The 20,794-nt window shown below is 41.6% G+C and overlaps 1 protein-coding gene and 2 pseudogenes across 12 annotated transcripts in view; 1 reads left to right on the top strand and 2 right to left on the bottom strand.

The window, feature by feature from the left end:
- The window catches only part of MGA (MAX dimerization protein MGA), a 159,983-nt gene that overhangs the window by 16,682 nt on the left and 122,507 nt on the right, over positions 1-20,794 (top strand). The window lies entirely within an intron of this gene.
- LOC132420540 (large ribosomal subunit protein uL1 pseudogene) lies at positions 481-1,954 on the bottom strand (annotated as a pseudogene).
- LOC132418450 (N-terminal kinase-like protein) lies at positions 7,167-8,434 on the bottom strand (annotated as a pseudogene).

Here is a 20,794-nt window from a genome sequence, read left to right on the forward strand (position 1 = left end):
TCACTCCCACCCTAGTCCTTTGTTGCACTTATAGCAAAGGCTGGACATAACGTGTTGAAGAGTAGAGAAATATTAAGTAAATTGTGGCATTAAAAGTGAAAAACACGTATTAAATACTGTGTAGCAACTTGCAAAATATGTTTTCAAAATAATGTTAAATGAAGAGTAGAACCCAAATTGCAAAGACCTGCTTTAAATTATGAAAAAAACCCCAAAGCCTATAAAAATATATACACATGTGTGTAGAAATTCAGAGGAATAAAAAGTCATGGTCAGTGGTAAGATTATAGGTATCTGAAATTATGTATTGATTTTCTGTGTTCTTCGTTAGCATGCAAGCTCTAAGAAGTCAGGGATTTTGGTCTGTCCTAGAACAGTGCCTGGCCTGTAGTAGTTTTTCAACAAATCTTTGTTGATTATTTAATGAATTGAATGTGGAGATTTCTTTTTGATGGTTTTCATGTTTAATGCTATAGTAATGCTTGTTTAAATTAAAACAAAAACAAAAATTAAAAAGGAAATTCCCAATGATTTCAACCTTTTGAAAATACATTATAGTTTCTGCATATTCTCAACACCCTTGTTGGCCTTTTCTGGTCCTCTTAAAAGGTGATGCCTCAGACAGGATATACTAGTCCAGATTTTGGCAAGCCAGTCCAGCATATAGAGGAATATTTTCTTCTCAGGATCTGGATACCACATCTCTATTTTACTTTATTTATTTATTTTTTTAGTGGTAGGAGTATGGTTTATTAAGCTGTGCCTTAGTATAGGCGCTGGGGCTTGCCCATGGTGCTCTTAATGTACAGAGTCTGGACGTTCTGCCAATTTTTCTTGAGCAATGACACCAGGAAGTTGACAGCTAAGTGGATGTTGTACACAGGCTCATCACTTGTCATCTTCACGTGGCCAACAGCCACTGCCAGACACAACACCTTCTTCATCTGGAACTTGATCGTGGACTTCACTTAATCAACTTTGGCCACCATGTTCTCATTATGGGTCAGCAAGGAAGGGAATTTGCCAGCCTTATTCAGGCCAGGGCCCAGAATTTGTGGGATCTGCTTGATCAGAGGCTCTGAAGCCAAAAAAGCATCATACTTCTTGGGCAGCTTCCTGACCAGTTTCTTATTCTTGTTGAGTTTCTTTAGTGCCTTCATGTCCATATGGGGGATATCCACAGCCTTGGCCTCATCACACAGTGCTGCTGGTGCCCCAGAACACATATAGAGAACTTGGGGCAGGGAGTGGACTTAAGCCTGACGGCGCCTGAGAAGCGTTTGTCCTTCTGAGGGTTATAGTTCTTCAGGCTGATCTGAAGCTGCACCGTCTCCAAAAACTTCTGGCACTTTCACTGGTTCCCATGCAGGACTTCCTGCACTGCCTTGTAGAGGGTGTCGCGGGAGACTTTGCTGCTCATGGTGCCTCGTGCTGAGATAAGCGGAAAAGAGCCACACCTCCATTTTAGAGTTTTTTGCAGATGTGACCCACTGTTGGCTTATACTGAACTTAGTTTGTTGGTATTTAAAACTTTAGTTTTGCTAATACATTATAACAATTTCCAGGTCTTTCCCAATAAGTATTTACCTGCTGATATAACAGAACTGGCCATCTTGCCTTTCATGTTTTTTTGTTTTCACTGTCCACCTTCATTGGAAGTGCTAAGTAGCAGAACATTCAAAAGTTGGGCAGCCAGAGGATAAAAGAAGCAAAACCTCTGGAAAGTCTACACATTTTATAATTATCTCCAAATACTTTAATGATGACTATACATTTTCTAGGTGCTTTCTTCAGAATTCCTGAAATGGTAGGAAGTTAAGTACTTAGATAAAAATCAGAAACTCATCTTTTGGTTCTGTCTTCAAATAGTGTTGAAAACCTGTTTTTTCCAGGAAAGTGAGCCATTGCAGTCTTACCTTTATTTTCCAAATGCTTATCAACTGCCATCAGCTCTCCTCTTTTTTTTTTTGTTTTTTGGCGGTACGCGGGCCTCTCACTGCTGTGGCCTCTCTTGCCGCGGAGCGCAGGCTCCGGACGCGCAGGCTCAGCGGCCATGGCTCATGGCCCCAGCCGCTTCGCGGCACGTGGGATCCTCCCGGACCGGGGCACGAACCCACGTCCCCCGCATCGGTAGGCGGACTCTCAACCACTGTGCCACCAGGGAATCCCAGCCCTCCATTTTTCATGGCCATCATTGTTTCTTATATTCATAGACCAGGTGCTGGCAAATTTTTTCTGTAAAGGTCCAGATAATAAATATTTTAGGCTTTGTGGGCCAGAGGGTCTCTGCCTTAACAACTCATCTGTGCTATTGTATCTCAAAACCAGCCACAGACAATACATAAATGAATGGATGTGACCGTGTTCCAGTAAAACTATTTACAAAAGTAGGCATCAGACCTAGTAGTTTGATGATCCCTATCATATACCCACCACCTTTACCATCTAAGAAAATAGAATAGGAGGACTCTATGGTGGAACTCATTTTCTTTTAGAATTTTTGAAGGACCTGCTTCTAGTGTTCCTTTTGAAAAGTCCGTTGCTCTTCTAATTTCGTGATCCTTTTAACATTTTATTTATTTATTTACTTACTTCATGTTCCTTTTTTTTTTTTTTTTTTGCGGTACGCGGGCCTCCCACTGTTGTGGCCTCTCCCCTTGCGGAGCACGGGCTCCGGACGCGCAGGCTCAGCGGCCATGGCTCACGGGCCCAGCCGCTCCGCGGCATGTGGGATCTTCCCAGGCCGGGGCACGAACCCGCGTCCCCTGCTTCGGCAGGCGGACTCTCAACCACTGCGCCACCAGGGAAGCCCTCGTGTTCCTTTTTTTAAACCAGTCATTTTTTCCCCCCTCCCTTTGTGAAGGCGTCTCGTTCCCACCACTTTCTCATCACTTTCCTCCTCAGTACAGTGGAGATAATAATGTCTACTTCAGGCTTGCTGTGAGAATTGATAAGAATGTAAAGTGCTGAAAACAATGCTTGGCATATAGTAAGCACTTAGTAAATATTTGTTGCTATTATCATCAACATCATCAATATTTTACAAACTGAAATGCCTTTTGCAGTGTTTTGACAGCCCATAACTACCTCCTGGAACTTTTCCTGGAACTGTGGAGTCTTGATTTCATAGACAAAGTGTGGGATAGCTTGAAGTGATACTCTAGGGCTTTAGGATTAAGGAGTGGGAATGGGATAGTCCATAGCCCTGAGCCTAATATAGAGGTTGGAAAATCATAAGAATTTTGTCGCAAGTTGCACTCACTAAATTTGGAAAGAGAGGTCAGAGTACACATGTACGTTTCTCCTCCTCCTCCCAGGATTATGCATGTTAGTGTCAATCAGACTGTTTTCCACGCTGTTAACTGTATTTATATTTTCAAAATGAAAGCTTTTCAGCACTGCAGGTTACTTCCCAGTTCTTTTTAAAGTGTTGTAACTGCGCTTTTATTTTAAATAGTTCTAGTTCTTGCAACCAGCATTTTATATTGCCAGTAAGAATTTAAGATAATTAGATCAATAGAGGTAACCACAGTGCCATTTTGAAATAGTAGATTTGAAAAAAGCAGATTTTTCCAGATTGAAATATTTTCATGCAGAAGCATACTTTATTTTCTCAAGTTCTCCTTAATTCTGTTTCTTGAGTATACTCTGCCTTCTGAGTGGCATGCTAGTAAAGATGTGGATAGGAACAGACATTCTTGTGTCATCTTTATGGAAAATAGGGAATCATTATAAAAATTAATTACTATTTGTTTAAACATTTTTATTTATTTATTTATTTATTTTTCGGTAGGCGGGCCTCTCACTGTTGTAGCCTCTCCCGTTGCGGGGCACAGGCTCTGGACGTGCAGGCTCAGCGGCCATGGCTCACGGGCCCTGCCGCTCCGCGGCATGTGGGATCTTCCCGGACCGGGACACAAACCCATGTCCCCCTGCATCGGCAGACAGACTCTCAACCACTGCGCCACCAGGGAGGCCCAACATTTTAATTTTTGATGAGCCTAAAATTACATGAGATACACTTGCCTTGCCCTCAAAGTTCAGCCTTAATTCAGCTGGTTATTTTACTAGTGTTTGGTCCAGCAAGATAGGAAATCATTCTTACTCTGGGAAAAATAGCCTCCTTTAAGGGATATTTATATGCCAGACATTGTGTTAAGCACTATTATCTAATTTAACCTCCTAAGTGGTCTCTTCCTCTAGACTTTGTTCTCCAATAGTATATTCTTAATATAGCAGCCAGAGAGATGCTGTTAAATCAGAGATGCGGTTAAAGTCAGGTCATGTCATGCTAGAACCCTCCAATGGCTTCCTATTTCTGGCAAAATAAAAGCTAAAATCTTTACAGTGGCCTATAAGGTTCTATATGATCTGATTCCCTCTTAGTTCTCTGACCTCATCTTTCACCACTTACCCCCCCACTCTCTGCTCCAGCTCCTTAGCTTCCTTGCTTTTCCTTAATCATGCCTTTTTCATTTCTGATTTCCTCTGTCTGGAACACTGCATGGCTGTTTCCTCAGTTGTTTCATGTCTTGACTTGAATTTTGCTTTTTGCCCTATCGTCCTTCTCTGCTTTATTTATTTATGTTTTTCCTGTAGCACCTATCACTAGATAACATATCAAATCATATATTTATTTATTTTGCTTGTTTGATATTTCCCTTACCACTGGGCAGAGATTTTGTCTATCTTGTTCACTGTTGTCTCTGCATCACTTAGGACAGTTGCTGGTGTGCAGAATAAGTGCTCAGGAAACATTTGCTTAGTGAATGACTAAATTGCCACAGTACTGTGGCATGGCCACTGTTATTACCTTCATTCAACAGGTGAAGAAACTGAAGCCCAGAGAGGTTAAATAATTTGCATAGGGTCACATAGCTCTTAACCATCCCCTTGAATGGCTTTATTTCCTGTTATATCTCATGCATTCTGTGCTAAGTCATAGGACACTATTTTTGTGTGTGTGAATATCACATACATATTCAGGCTTTTGTGCTCATGTTGTTTCCTCAGTGGGAGTATTCTCCTTTCCTGCCTTGTACTGAGGTAGAACTTTATTTGCAGAAGACATGGTACAAATAGAAGAGTCAAAGAGAAGAGTCAAGGGTATGAAGGTTGTTTGGGGAGGTGGAAGGATAAATATTGTGAGCTAAGATCACATGGTGGGACATGCACATATGTTCAGGGAGCAGTTTAGCTAGAATGAGGTTTTGTTTAGGAGTATGATAGGATAGAGAGGGAGAGAGTTATGCCCCTATTACTGGGAGCTTTGAGCTTCACGTTAAGGAGCTAATGTTTTTATCTTGTTGCCCTTTGAAGGTTTTTGAGCAGAAGATTGATAATGTATAACACCACTTTAAAAAATACTTAATTTTGCTATGGTGATGAGAATGCTTTGGAGTGGGAAGAGACTAAAATTAGGGACAATGTTTAGGAGATTATTAAAATGACATAGGCCTTACATGAGACGATAAAGGCTGAAGTTGAGAAGTGATAGTGGAAATAAAGCACAGAGATGAGATACTTAAAGTATAACTTTTAAAATCCAAACTCCTTACAGTGGCCTACAACATGCTGCATGATCTGACCTTTGCCTACCTCTGCAGCCTTATCCCCTGCCACCTTTCTTCTCATTCTCTGCTGTAGCAACACTGGCAGTTCTTTGCTTTGAATGGACTGTTTGTCTTGGCTCTAATGTCTTTGCACTTACCTTCTCTTTCCCTGGAATGTTTTTCTCCAAGTCTGGTTCATTCATTTCTCAGTTAAAATCACCTCTCAGGTCTTTCCTGACCACCAGTTTTTTTTTTTTTTTTTTTTTTGTAGCGCGCGGGCCTCTCACTGCTGTGGCCTCTCCTGCTGTGGAGCACAGGCTCCGGACGCGCAGGCTCAGTGGCCATGGCTCACGGGCCCAGCCGCTCCGTGGCATGTGGGATCTTCCCAGACCGGGGTACGAACCTGTGTCCCTTGCATCGGCAGGTGGACTCTCAACCACTGAGCCACCAGGGAAGCCCCTGACCACCAGTTTTAAAGCACCGTCCCTTATTGCTTCATTCTTTGTTGCTATCATCAGAGTATGTAATCATTATCTGACTTTAAGAATGTATTTGTCACTGCCCCTTAGAATGTCAATTTCATGAGAGAAGGGACTTTCTCATTTTCACTGCTATATTCTTGTACCTGGAAATGTACCTGGCCCTTACTAGATTTGAAATAGGACTTAATAAATCACCTGGGTTGGAGGAGTCCTGTAAACCCAGGGTTTTCAGCTTGAATATCTACCATTGATCAAAACAGAAAAATCTGGAGGGATTTTGGTTTTTGAAGGCAAGATGGAGTCTGAGGTGGGGGCACGACATCCAGATGGTATTGTCCAGTAGGCAGTGGGAGATGTATAACTGCACCCTACGAAAATGGTTAGGACTGGAGCTATAATCCTTTTTTTTTTTAAAAATGAACTACAGTGTAACATACATATAGAAAAGTGCAGATATCATAAATGTTCAACTTGTTGAACTTTTACAAAGCGAGTATACCCTTGATGTAGTGCCTAAATCAAGAAAAAATTATTAGCAGCACTCTTGAGGCTCCCTGGTGATGAGCTATAATTTTTTGTTTGTTTGTTTTGTTTTTGCGGTACGCAGGCCTCTCACTGTTGTGGCCTCTCCCGTTGTGGAGCACAGGCTCTGGACGCGCAGGCTCAGCGGCCAGCTGAGAAGCCCTATAATGTCTTAATTGGTATTTATTCTGTATCCTCTTTGATTATAAACACTTTGAGACAAGGACCATACCTATTTCACTTATCAAAATAGTCTAGTAAGGTGATTTTTGTTGATGATTGCTCAGAGGAGTCTTACTTTCATTAATAGTCAACCCAGGGTGAGGAACTGTACTCTGCAGGACTTTCTGTTGATTCCAGTCTTTGCTGTTTTCCTTGTCTCTGAACTCCTATAGCATCAGTCTACTACACTTGATTTAATACTTCATCTATGTTATCTGTGGTTTTTTAGTTTTTTCCATGTGTTCAGTTCATATCTCTATTAGAAAGTTCCTTGAGGTTGGGAACCTTGTCATATACTCCTCCCTCCCTCCCTTCGTTCCTTGAAATAGAATTTATTGTGGCTCTGATTATGTACACGTGAGATGTTCTTGCCAGGTGGGCCGGGCTCACATGGCTTGTATAATACATACATCTGTGGGGCCTGCTCTCTGTGGTTGGGAAACGCCCACACTGGCAGTTCAGCCCACCTTCCAAGTTCTCAGCTTCATGGGGTCCTTGGCCACCTTTTTCTCAGCGCAGTTGGCCTCCATCTCCTGCTGATGCTCCTCTCACTTCTTCCAGCTTAGCTCGGTCTTCGCCTGTTGGCTCTCAGTCTCGGCTGGGCACCAGCCTCCTCTGATGTGCTGATAGGGCAGCGAAGGGGTCGCCTTTGTCATTAAGCTCCGGTCCATCCCAGTTATACTTGCTGGCCAGCTGTGTGTCCTCAGGGGGCAGCTCTGGGAGATTTGGCTCCTGCCATCCCTGCTCCCACGAGCCCCTCAGCTTCCCAGCTGCTCCAGTCTGACTCCGGGGCTTTGTGGCCGGGGTTGCTGCTCTGCCCAGCCCAGCTGTCTTGGCCCCCAGAAGTCCTGGTGGGCTGACACAGATTTGGCCTCCTGCTCCAAGCAGCCCCAGTCTTCGTCCTCCCATCTGTTGGCAGCACTGCTGTCCTCTTCTGTGTCCTTGCCCTCTTGTGTCTCCCAGTGGCCTTAGGTCATGGGTATGGCAGGGACAGGGGTGAGGGCTGGGGAAGGAAGTCCCTCGGGCATGGATCTCTGGGGGATGTTGGTCTCGGCTGGAGCAGCTGTGGGGTGTGCATGGATTAGCATAGAGTTGAGGAAGGAGACCCCTGTCATGGCCCAGCCTGTGCAGCTGGCTGCATGAGAAGTCCACTTTGGCCAGCTGTGTAGGGCCCTCTGACACAGACTCCAGTTTGGACAGGCAGCTTCGAATGGCCTTGAAGGCCTCATCCTGCACAGATGTCTCAGAATCCACAGTGAGGCTGTAAGAGTCAGGCAGGATCTTGTGGGCTTAATCGTTCATCGAGGAGAGGTTGTGGGTGGCAGTGAAGCCCAAAACACCCGTGACCTGGGATGGTGCAAAACGGTCCTTAGTGGCCCAGCTAAAGGCGGAGGTGAGGACCCTGTTTCTGGTGCTGGTACTGAAGTAGAAGCTGATTTTGCCCAGGCAAATGGTGGTATTGCACCGAATGGGGCCCTGTTCGTCCTTGGCCTGCAGCTGCGTGAAGAGCTTCATCAGCTCCACGGTGAGGTTGGCCTCATTTAGCTTTGGGGCCAGGAGCAGCATGGACTTGACCATCTGCTCCTGGGGGTCATGGAGAGCCTACTCCTATAGGGTCACCACGTATAAGTATTGTAACCAGGGAGCAGCAAATGTGCTAGGTGTCTTATTTCAGGACTGTTGTTCTTTACAGTAAAAGTGATTTGTCAAATGTATAATTAAATGCAATTTAACCTTTATACTTTTATGAAATTTTTCACATTCACTTTTTTTTTGAGAAGTCTTCATCAGGGAGTTCCCTGGTGGCCTAGTGGTTAGGATTCCACGCTTTCACTGCCATGGCCTGGCAGTGAATCCCTGGTTAGGGAACTGAGATCCTGCAAGCTGTGTGGCATGGCCAAAAAAAGAAAAGTCTCGGGCTTCCCTGGTGGCGCAGTGGTTGAGAGTCCGTCTGCCGCTGCAGGGGACACGGGTTTGTGCCCTGGTCCGGGAGGATCCCACATGCCGCGGAGCAGCTGGGCCTGTGAGCCATGGCCGCTGAGCCTGCGCGTCCGGAGCCTGTGCTCTGCAACGGGAGAGGCCACAACAGTGAGAGGCCCGCGTACCGCAAAAAAAAAAAAGAAAAAGAAAGAAAAGTCTTCATCCTAAAGGGTTGATTTAGGAAATATGAACATTATATTACATAATTCTACATACTTCCCAGTGCTGTCCTTGTTCTTGTTCAATATTGTGTAGTTATATTCGTATATCTGTTAATTTTTTTCCTTTTTGGCTCTCTCCAGTGCATTTAAAGTGAAATAACTTAGATGTGACTTTTAAGGAATATATTCATTATATAAACCTAGTTGAGTTTATATAATAGCATTATTACATATATTTTATTAATAAAGTTACTAGATTTGCCTGCCTCCCAAGCACTTAAACTCTAAATGGAGAAAAAAAATAGACAAACATAGAATGCTTTATCAGTGGGATTTTGGGTCTCTACTTAATAGAAATTGGCTTTCATTATATACTTGATAACCTAAGGCAGCTCCTTTTACACAGTTAAAAGTCTGAAAACACTTGAATTTTACTAGGTGTGTCAGGAAGAAACTTTACATGGGCTTCTGCTTCTTAGAAATTTTCAGTATTTTAATTTATTGAGTACCTACTTTGTATAGAACCCTGTGTCAGTTGTTCTGAAGGATACTGAGACTGAATTTCTGCCCCCCAGGTGTTTACTAGCTATAGGATGGGCCATGACCCAAGGCACTGTATGATATGTCCAGTGAGTATTGAGGAAACTTCACTGGAGAAAAAATGAAATTACCAGCAGTTGAATAGTCTGGGTAAACTTGATGGAGAAGCTGTGATCTGAGCTGGACCTTGAAAGATGAATGGGATTTTTCTTTGTGCTAAGCACAGTGCACATAGCACTTTATGTGATTTTTTTTTTTTCCATTTAGTCTTTCCAGCAACCCTATGAAACAGGTGTAGTTTCCATTCCAGTTACAGAAATGAAGAAACTGTAGATTAGAGTGTATGTTTTCAGTGATTCCATATATATGTATGAAAATCATTAAAAAAGAAAAGTCTGGAAGGATACACACCCAATTTAAATATTGGTTACCTCTGGGGAGGGGCACTGAGATTTTGGAGGTGGAGGTCAAAAGGAGGCTTTAGAATTTTGGGTTGTCATTTAAAGGAGATGTATTACAAAAGAAATAAGTATTAAAAGGAAAAATAAGAAACATTTTGGAATTAAAGTAACAGGAAAGGAAATCTCAGGAACTAAAGCTTTTAGAAAAGAATAGAGATCTACTTGCAAAATAGTGGGAGTCAGATTTTGACTGGCTCACTGAATCAAAAAATACAGGCATTTATTGGGACAAAACATTTGATCACCAAAGTTATTGAGTTTACATTAGTTTGTCATGGTGGAAAACAGCAGTTTTTTAACATGATTGTTATATCCACAAAGGTCATAACACTTTTTGGTGCCTTTTAAAAAAAATTTTTTTTACTGAAGCATAGTTGATTTACAGCACTGTGCCAATCCCTGCTGTACAGCAAAGTGACTCAGTTATACACATAGAGACATACTTTTTAATATTATTTTCCATTATGGTTTATCACAGGATATTGAATATAGTTCCCTGTGTTATACATTAGGACCTTGTTTATTCTAAATGTAGTAGTTTGCATCTACCAACCCCAAACTCCCAGTCCACCCCTCCCCCCAACCTCGGCAACCACAGGTCTGTTCTCTGTGTCTATGAGTCTGTTTCTGTTTTGTAGATAGGTTCATTTGTGCCATATTTTAGATTCCACATATAATTGATATCATATAGTATTTGTCTTTCTCTTTCTGACTGACTTCACTTACTATGATAATCTCTAGTTGCATCCATGTTGCTGCAAATGGCATTATTTTGTTCTTTTTTATGGCTGAGTAGTATTCCAATGTATATATATTTACCACGTCTTCTTTTTGCAGTCAATGGATATTTAGGTTGTTTCCATGTCTTGGCTATTGTGAACAGTACTGCTATGAACATCAGGCTACATGTATCTTTTTTTAAAATAAAATTATTTATTTATTTATTTTAATTTTGGCTGCGTTGGGTCTTTGTTGCTGTACGCAGGCTTTCTCTAGTTGCAGCCAGCGGGAGCTACTCTTCATTGCGGTGCATGGACTTCTCATTGTGGTGGCTTCTCTTGTTGCAGAACACGGACTCTAGGTGCACGGGCTTCAGTAGTTGTGGCTCACAGACTCTAGAGCGCAGGCTCAGTAGTTGTGGTACACAGGCTTAGTTGCTCCTTGGCATGTGGGATCTTCCCAGACCAGGGATCGAACCCATGTCCCCTGCATTGGCAGGCTGATTCTTAACCACTGTGCCACCAGGGAAGTCCCTATCTTTTTGAATTATAGTTTTGTCTGGGTATATTCCCAGGAGTGGGATTGCTGGATCATATAGTAATTCTATTTTTAGTTTTCTGAGGAACCTCCATACTGTTTTCCATAGTGGCTGTACCAACTTACACTCCCACCCACAGTATAGGAGGGTTCCCTTTTCTCCACACCCTCTCCAGCATTTGTTATTTGTAGACATTTTAATGATGGCCCCTCTGACCGGTGTGAGGTGGTACCTCATTGTAGTTGTGATTTGCATTTCTCTAATAATTAATGATGTTGAGCAGCTTTTCATGTGCTTACTGGCCATTTGTATGTCTTCTTTGGAGAAATGTCTATTACCTTCTGTCCATTTTTTGATTGGGTTGTTTTTTTGTTGCATAACATTTTTTTGGATACCAGTATTTTAAAAGTTAGGGAAAAAGTTTAGTTAGGGAGTCCAAGCTTACAGAAAGTGCTCAAGATTTCATTTATTTTGGGGATCAGAATTACAGAGAGTGACTCATTTTTTAAAAAATTTATTTTTATTTATTTATTTATTTATGTTTGGCTATGTTGGGTATTCATTGCTGTGTGCAGGTTTTCTCTAGTTGCGGCGAGTGGGGGCTACTCTTCCTTGCAGTGCGCGGGCTTCTCATTGCGGTGGCTTGTCTTGTTGTGGAGAATAGGCTCTGGGCACGTGGGCTTCAGTAGTTGTGGCACGCGGGCTCAGTAATTGTGGTGCACGGGCTCAGTTGCTCCGTGACATGTGGGATCTTCCCGGACCAAGCCTCGAACCCGTGTCCCCTGCATTGGCAGGCGGATTCTTAACCACTGTGCCTCCAGGGAAGCCCTTATTTTTAAATTTATCTCAAGATACAAAGTATTTTCTTTCTCCCTATCTATGAGATGTGACATTTATTCATAATGGTGGCAAGACAGTGTCAGTTTTGCTTTCTCAGTGCTTTGTTCAAAGTCACGTGGCTAACAAGTGGTGCAGGCGGAATTTGAACCCAGATAATCTGGCTTCGAAGTTCTAGATCTCAGCTATCTTGCTACTAAAAATGGGGAGATAGGAATTCCAAAGGGAGAAGCAGAGTTTACAGAGGAAGATCAGTATAAATTATGTTCAGGTGTAGTAGTAAACCATTGTGATTGAAGGGCAGGATATTTGGCAGGCAATGATGGGAGCTAAAAGATTAAGGGATTCTTTGGGACCACAATGTGGATTATTTTGAAAATCAGGGCAATTAATTGGCCCAAGGATGGATGGAAAGGATTCATTCATCTTACAAACATTGTATTAAAACAGAATTTCAGATACAGAAAGGATCATTCTTTGAGATAAGAAGGAGTGAACTGGTAGCACTGTGATTTATCCATCCTTTACAAAGGTTATTTCGCATCAGCTGATTGTTATACCAGATTCTTTTCAAAGGAGGGAATAAAGTTGTATCTTAGCAATTCTACTCAAATTTTACCTGGGATGCTTCCTTGAAAATGTTACCATCACTTTTTATTGTGGTAAATATACATAACATAAAATTTACCAATTTAACCATTTTTAATTGTATAGCTCAGTGGCATTAAGTACATTTACTTTGTTGTGCATCACTACAATCTGTTTCCAGAACTTTTTCTTTTTTTTAAAAAATAAATTATTTTATTTATTTATTTTTGGCTGCATTGGGTCTTTGTTGCTGCATTTGGGCTTTCTCAAGTTGCAGCGAGCGGGGGCTGCTCTGTTGCGGTGTGCCGGCTTCTCATTGCGGTGGCTTCTCTTGTTGCGGAGCACAGGCTCTACGCACGTGGGCTTCAGTAGTTGTGGCTCATGGGCTCTAGAGTGCAGGCTCAGTAGTTGTGGCGCACGGGCTTAGTTGCTCCACGGCATGTGGGATCTTCCTGGACCAGGGATCGAACCTGTGTCCCCTGCATTGGCAGGTGGATTCTTAACCACTGCGCCACCAGGGAAGCCCTAGAACTTTTTCTTTCTTTCATTTTAAAATTTATTTATTTTTGGCTGCGTTGGGTCTTTGTTGCTGCGCATGGTTCTTCTCTAATTGCGGCAGGCGGGGGCTATTCTTCGTTGTGGTGCGCGTGCTTCTCATTGCGGTGGCTTCTCTTGTTGCGGAGCACGGGTTCTAGGTGCGCGGGCTTAAGTAGTTGTGACACACAGGCTCAGTTGTTGTGACTCACGGGCTCTAGAGCGCAAGCTCAGTAGTCGTGACGCATGGGCTTAGTTGCTCCGTGGCATGTGGGATCTTCCCAGACCAGGGATTGAACCTGTGTCTCCTGCATTGGCAGGATTCTTAACCACTGTGCCACCAGGGAAGCCCCAGAACTTTTTCTGCCCAAATTGAAACTTGTACCCATTAAACTCTAAGCACCCATTCCCTCCTCCTCTAGTCCCTGGCAATCACCATTCTGCTTTCTGTATTTATGAATTTGACTTCTCAAGGTACCTCATATAACTGGAATCATACAAAATATTTGTTCTTTTGTGTCTGGGTTGTTTCACTTAGCATGATGTTTTTATGTTTTATTCATATTGTAACGTGTTTGAATTTCCTTTTTTAGGGCTGAGTAGCATTCCATTGTTTGTATATACCACATTTTGTTTATCTGTTTGTCAATGGACATTTGGGTTGTTTCCACCTTTTGACTGTTGTGAATAAGGCTGTTATGAACATTGGAGTAGAAGTTCTATTTGAGCCCCTGCTTTTAATTCTTTTAGGTATATACCTAGAATTGGAATTGCTCGATCATTTGATAATTCTGTGTTTAACTTTTTGAGAATTCACCTGTTTTCCACAGTGCACCAATTTATATTCCTACCAGCAATGCCCAAGGGTTCTAATTTCTCCACTTTCTTCCCAACACTTATTCTTTTCTTTTTTTTTAATTATACCCATCCTAATGGACATGACGTGGTATCTCATTGTGGTTTTAGTTTGCATTATCCTAATGGCTAGTGACGTGGAGAACGTTTTCATGTGCTTGTTGGCAATCTGTATATGTTCTTTGGAGAAATGTCTCTTCAAGTCCTTCCTCTATTTTTTGAATTGGATTGTTTGTACCACCACTTTTTTTTTTTTTTTTTTTTAGCAGTACGCGGGCCTCTCACTGCTGTGGCCTCTCCCGTTGCGGAGCACAGGCTCCGGATGCGCAGGCTCAGCGGCCATGGCTCATGGGTCCAGCTGCTCCACGGCATGTGGGATCTTCCCAGACTGGGGCACAAACCCATGTCCCCTGCATCGGCAGGCGGACTCTCAACCACTGCGCCACCAGGGAAGCCCTGTACCACCACTTTTTAAATCTAGTTAAGTCTCACAGTTGTCTTTTGGCTTGAACCAAAGGCTCTTGATAATCCATAGCTACCACTTATTTAATTTATAACATTTTGATGCAAATTGTGATAGGAAGGGTCTTGTTATTAGGAGATTGATATTAACTATTAAGTTATAATGTGAAAAACCACTTAGTTGGGGATGACTGGCTCAGATTGTTCACGTAGATATATTTTTCCTATGATACGACCACCAATATAAATTATCCACATGTTGCATAATCTCCATTAGGAAGGTGGAAGTCATCATTGTACTTCTGTTTCTTGGTTTTTCTGCAGCTAGGAACTATTCCTATTTTGATTTCTAGTTTTGACTAGGGGTATTGTTAATAATGGTCACCTTGCATTTAATCTTTGGCTTCTATCCAGTTTCTCTAGCTCATTGCTGCAAATGAATTTTAATGTTATGCTATGAATTTTTTAATGTTAATGTTATGCTCGCTTCAGCAGTCCTGTAACCTCATGGTCACGCCAAACAAATATTTTCCATTGTTGTTCACCTGATAAAAAGATGAGTAGATGGGAATTCCTTGGTGGTCCAGTGGTTACTACTTGGGACTGTCCCTGCCAGGTCTTGGGTTTAATCCCTGGTCAAGGAACTAAGATCATGCAAGCTGTGTGTCACGGCCAAAAAAATAAAAAGATGAGTAGAGTCAGTAATGCTTTTGCATAGATAGAATATTGAAGTGTTAATTTTTCTCTAAAAGAAATCTACCACAGGTATCTTTAGATACGTGAAAACTCAAAGCAGTGAACACTACAAGGAAAGCACTAAATACTGTGTTAAGAGGTAATTTTAAAACCTAAGGACAGGGGTTCCCTGGCGGCGCAGTGGTTGAGAGTCCGCCTGCCGATGCAGGGGACACAGGTTCGTGCCCCAGTCCGGGAGGATTCCACATGCCGCGGAGCAGCTGGGCCCATGAGCCATGGCCGCTGAGCCTGCACGTCCGGAGCCTGTGCTCCGCAACGGGAGGGGCCACAACAGTGAGAGGCCCGCGTACCGCAAAAAAACCCACAAAAAACCCCCTAAGGACAGAGTTTTCTTAAGCGTTGCCAAAGAGGTCTGTTACTCTGAGTAATTATATGCCTCCTGAGGAAGTATGCAGTGACATTTGGTATCACTCTTCGGAATTAGCTAGAAAGAGTTTGTATGTTCAATGTATCATTCCTGCTGGCTTCCTGAAAGTATTGGTTTAAGTGACAGGTAGAATCTATGTTAGCTTAGCTTACACACTTCAAAATGGAAATCTAGATGACAAGGAGGTAAGCTCCTTAAAGGACTTTGTCTTTTTTACTTTTGTATGCTCTAGTAGGCACTTAGGAAGCTTTTGTGGAATGAAAACACGTGAGTGGACAATTGCTTTCAAACATTTACTGAATAAAGTGAAATGACTTGTTCATTTTTGTAACCCCTTTGCTAGGCATTTAATTTGTCACTTACTCTGTTCTCCTAAATCACTTAAACATTTTTCTAAATTCCAAAAATTTGTTGACATCTTTTGTTATTTGTCCTTTTTTTTATTCCTTTAGTCTTTTTTTTTTTTTTCTCCTCTCTCGGCCACTGTTCTTCCTTTAGTCTTCATTGTCATCTTTTTCTTTTAAAAAATGATTTTACTGTTGTTTTAGAGTTGATTAGGGAGAGAATCACATATGACTAGTCCACTACCCACCTATTCACATTTATTCAGTTAATCTTATTTTATTTATTTTTTTATTTAGGCTGTGTTGGGTCTTCGTTGCTGCGTGCGGGCTTTCTTTAGTTGTGGCGAGCCGGGGCTACTCTTCATTGCGGTGTGCGGGCTTCTCGTTGCGGTGGCTTCTCTTGTTGTGGAGCACGAGGTCTAGGTGCGTGGTCTTCAGTAGTTGCAGCTCTTGGGCTCTAGAGTGCAGGCTCAGTAGTTGTGGCTCACGGGCCTAGTTGCTCTGCAGCATGTGGTATCTTCCCAGACCAGGGCTCGAACCCATGTCCCCTGCATTGGCAGGCGATTCTTAACCACTGCGCCACCAGGGAAGTCCCTATTCAGTTAATTTTATTAAAATTTTTTTTAAAAAAAATATTTATTAATTTGGCTGAGCCAGGTCTTAGTTCCAGCATGCAGGATCTTCACTGCTGCATGCAGGATCTTTAGTTGCGGCATGTGGGATCTAGTTCCCTGACTGGGGATTGAACCCAGGCCCCCTGCATTGGGAGCACAGAGTCTTAACCGCTGGGCCACCAGGGAAGTCTCTATTTAGTTAATTTTAATATAAGCATTTCCCCAGTTAACCAACATCCTTCTAAATGACTGCTTGATATGTCATTGAGAGAACATACCTTAAACTTTTTCTAACCCCTGTTGTTGGAAACTTGGATGTTGCTATTACTGTTTAAATAAACCATGATAAAAATTTTGGTGCATTAAACTTTTTCTAAATTTCAGGTTATTTCCTTAGAAGCAATACTTAGATATATCTTCTGATATAGGCTATGAACATTTAAAAGCTATTGATTATAAAAGTTATACATGTTCATTGTAGAACATTTGAAGAATATAGAAATATTATATAGAAGATAATTAAAGTTAGCTATAATCTTACAATCTGTGATAACTAGTCCTTAAACATCTTGGTGAATTCCTTTCTAGAGGTATAATATCTATCTATCTATCCGTGTATCTTATGCATTTTAAAAACTAGTTGGGATGTGTACTAGGTCTCTTTCCAAAGAGATTGTACTGTTTTATATTTCCATGGGCAAAGTATGTGAATTCATTGCACACTTGATAGGATTAGGGATGCATTCATTCATCATTCATTCAATAAATAAATATTAATTTAGAGTGAAACTCTTGTCTCCATACCTACAATTAACCTCCTTCCATTTTTTCTTGAATTCAGTTACGATATCGAACCCACTATTCCTCTAGAATTATACCTTGTGACCATCTGTCTCCACATTGCTAAATCTATTGGTCATCCCTCATTTCACATAATCTGTCAGCAACTTTGCCACAGTTGATTATCTCCTTGTTCTTGAAACCATTTTTCCGTTTGCTTCCAGGACATCACATTCTCCTAGTTCTCCTATATCATGGTCTCCTAATCTCCCTTCCTCTCAATGGTAGAATGTTCCAGGCTCACACCTTGGTCATTACCTTTTAAAAAGAAATCTTTGTGGGAGTTCCCTGGTGGCAGAGTAGTTAGGATTCTGGGCTTTCAGGGCTTTTACTGTCGTGGCCCGGGTTCAATCCCTGGTTGGGGAACCAAGATCCTGCAAGCTGTGCGGTGTGGCCAAAACAACAAAAAAACTTTTATTTCCTTGGCTCATTTAGTCTCGTACACTGTTGACTTCCAAATTTATACCTCTAGCTTTGGCCTTTTCTCTGAAATCTGTACTCATATTTGGTTATCTACACAATATCTCCAGTTGGATATCTAATAGGATTTCAAATTTGACCTGTCCAAAACTGAGCTGTGATCTCCTACTGCCCCTAAACCTCCAACTTCTCACCCAGCCCCTGGGAGTGAGCAGTGGTATAGTGGTCATGTTGTGGTTGCCTTGCTTTGCCTTACTCAATTGTCTGTGTGAGTAGCTACAGAAGTGGCTCAGAATCAGTACAGTTAAGGCCTTGTGTTTTGACATACTCAGTAGAGGTGTGTGGAGATACTTAGGGCCCATGGTGGATATTAAGTGATCTTCTTCCTCCTCCCCCATTACCTTAGTGATTTCATTTTCTATTATTGTTCCTCTCTATCACTTCTCTTTAGTCCTAATATCTTCTTGCTATCCCTCTATCCCTCAAACACCCTGGGAAAGCTCCCATCTGAGGGCCTTTTCCTGTAATATTCTTCTCCCAGATACGACTTATTCCCTCAACTCTTTTAAGTCTTACGTAAATGCCACCTTTTCAGTGAGGCCTTAACCACACTATCAAAACTTGTAACCCTTCCCTACTAGTCTCTTTCCTGCATTATTTCCATAGCACTTAGTCATCATATAACATGTTATATGTTTTACTTATTTAATTTTTCTCTTCTCCCTACCCCCAGACTAGAATCCTATATAAGCTTCAGGGAGACATTGATTTTTATCTGTTTTGTTCACTGCTGTATCCTCTAGCATCTAGAAGAGTGCCTGAAATGTGGTAGGGGTGATTTTGAGTGTTAAGAACATATTATAATGTTATTTAAAAAGCAAATGCAGCAATACCTTGCATTCTTCCTTTCTAACCTGGATCTGGCGGAATGGCTCCTGCAAAGAAGGGTGGTAAGAAGAAGAAGGACCATTCTGCCATCAGTGAGGTGGTGTCCAGAGAATAAAATATGTCATCGCCATTCACAAGCGCATCCGTGGAGTGAGCTTCAAAAAGAGTGCCCTGGGAATTACCTGGAGTGGTTAAGACTCTGCTTCTACTGCAGGGGGCATGGGTTCGATCCCACATGCCACCCAGCACACCAAAAAAAAAAAAAGAAGAGTGCCCTGCCGGCACTCAGAGAGATCCAGAAATTTTCCATGAAAGAGATGGGAACTCTAGATGTGTGCATTGACACCAGGCTCACCACACTATGTGGGCCAAAGGAATAAGGAATGTTGCATACTATATCCATGTGTGTTTGTCCAGAAAATGTAATGAGGGTGAAGATTCATCATATAAGCTCTATACATTGGTTACCTGTGTACCTGTCACTACTTTAAAAAATCTACAGTCAATGTGGATGAGAACTAACTGCTGGTTGTCAAATAATGTTACAAAACAACAACAAAAAGTTAATGGCAATCTTAGAACATGAATAGAAATATATCTAGAATGGTAATTCTTAATTTGGGGGGCCCAAGGACAGCTTTAAAAATTTAATAAAAGTTATATGGATTGCCTCATTATAAAAAAAATTAATAGGTCTGAATTGAACTTCCTAAATTGCTAGTAATGTTGAACATTTTCAGTGGTTTTAAGTAATAGCTCACTTTTTTCTTTAGTAAATTTCTTGATTTTTCCATTTATTTATCAAGTTATATATTTATAGGTATATGTGTAGTTAATATATGTACATGTTATTTTATTTTCTATGTTGTTTGTCTTAGTTTACAGAACTTTAAAATTTTTATGCAGTCAAACCTGTGTTTTCATTGTGTTTGTTTCTAAGCTTAGAAAATTATCCCATCATCTTCTCCTCCTCCTTCCTGCCCAGAGATTTGATAAATATCACTTTTGTTTTGTTCTGGCTTCTTCCTAAAAGAATGAAAGGGTGTGTAGAGACCATAGAGTTTAGGAAATCATAGGCATATGGTTGGTAACTTAGGGCATGGGAGTGGAAGAGATTGTTCAGGAAGTGTGTTTAGCTGAATAGAGAAAAGGAGAGGGGGAGCTCTGCAGAGGATCAACACGTAGGTAATTTGCAAAAGATGAGAGTTAAGTAAATAAAGGAGACTAAGAAGGAAGTCAGTGGTAGGAGAATGAGAGAGGGACATAGTAGAGCCCAGGGGTGAAGCCAGGTTTTAGGAAGGGTAAAATGGTCAGCGGTGTCAAATACCTTAGGACAAAGGCCAAAAACTTAAGGATAAGAACTGAAGAGTGGTAATTGAGTTTGGCCACTAGGAATTCATTGGTGACCTTTAACAAGGAACGTTTTAGTGGAGAGATGAAAGTGCGGTGCAAGTGCCTACAGTTGTAGACCTTCAGAGTTTATCAGCGAGAGGAGGGAGGGAGAGTGGGTCACAGCTTCTGGGACAGGTAGGGTTGAGGAATTTTTTTTTTCTTTTTTTTAGGAAGGAAAGACTTGAACATATTTATAGAATGAGAAGAGGTAGTTAGAGGAAAGGCAGATATTGTGGGTGAGAAAAAGGAGTTAATTGAAGGTTCTGTTGGGGGTTCTAGGCTTAAGAGTTTCAGTGGATTAGTTTTAGAAAGGAGAGATAGCTTTTCCTTTAAGATGGATAGGAAGGAGGTAAGAATGGTTGAGGACAAAGGAATAGGAGAGAGGAGAAAATTTGGAGGTGATGGGGCCTGATTGCTACGTTTTAGCTTTGGGATTTATGATCAGTGAACTACGTAGGCTTTAGTTGTGTCACGGTAAAAGAACATTAATGCTTGCCTGTTTTCATAGACTTGGTGTGAGTTATAAATGAAACAAGTATATGTTAAAATGCTTTAGAAACTTAAAATGCTATGAAATCTGTAGCCTATTAGTAGTCGTGTTGGAGAAAGCCATTTGCTTTGTATAGTTTACTATGTTAAAATGCTCCAGATAGCAAGAAGGAGCAGAGGATTCTGGTGTGTTTGGACCATAATGTTTGGTCTCTGAGTCTTCATCATTT

The sequence above is a fragment of the Delphinus delphis genome, chromosome 2, assembly GCF_949987515.2.
Source record: "Delphinus delphis chromosome 2, mDelDel1.2, whole genome shotgun sequence".
Lineage (NCBI taxonomy): Eukaryota > Metazoa > Chordata > Mammalia > Artiodactyla > Delphinidae > Delphinus > Delphinus delphis.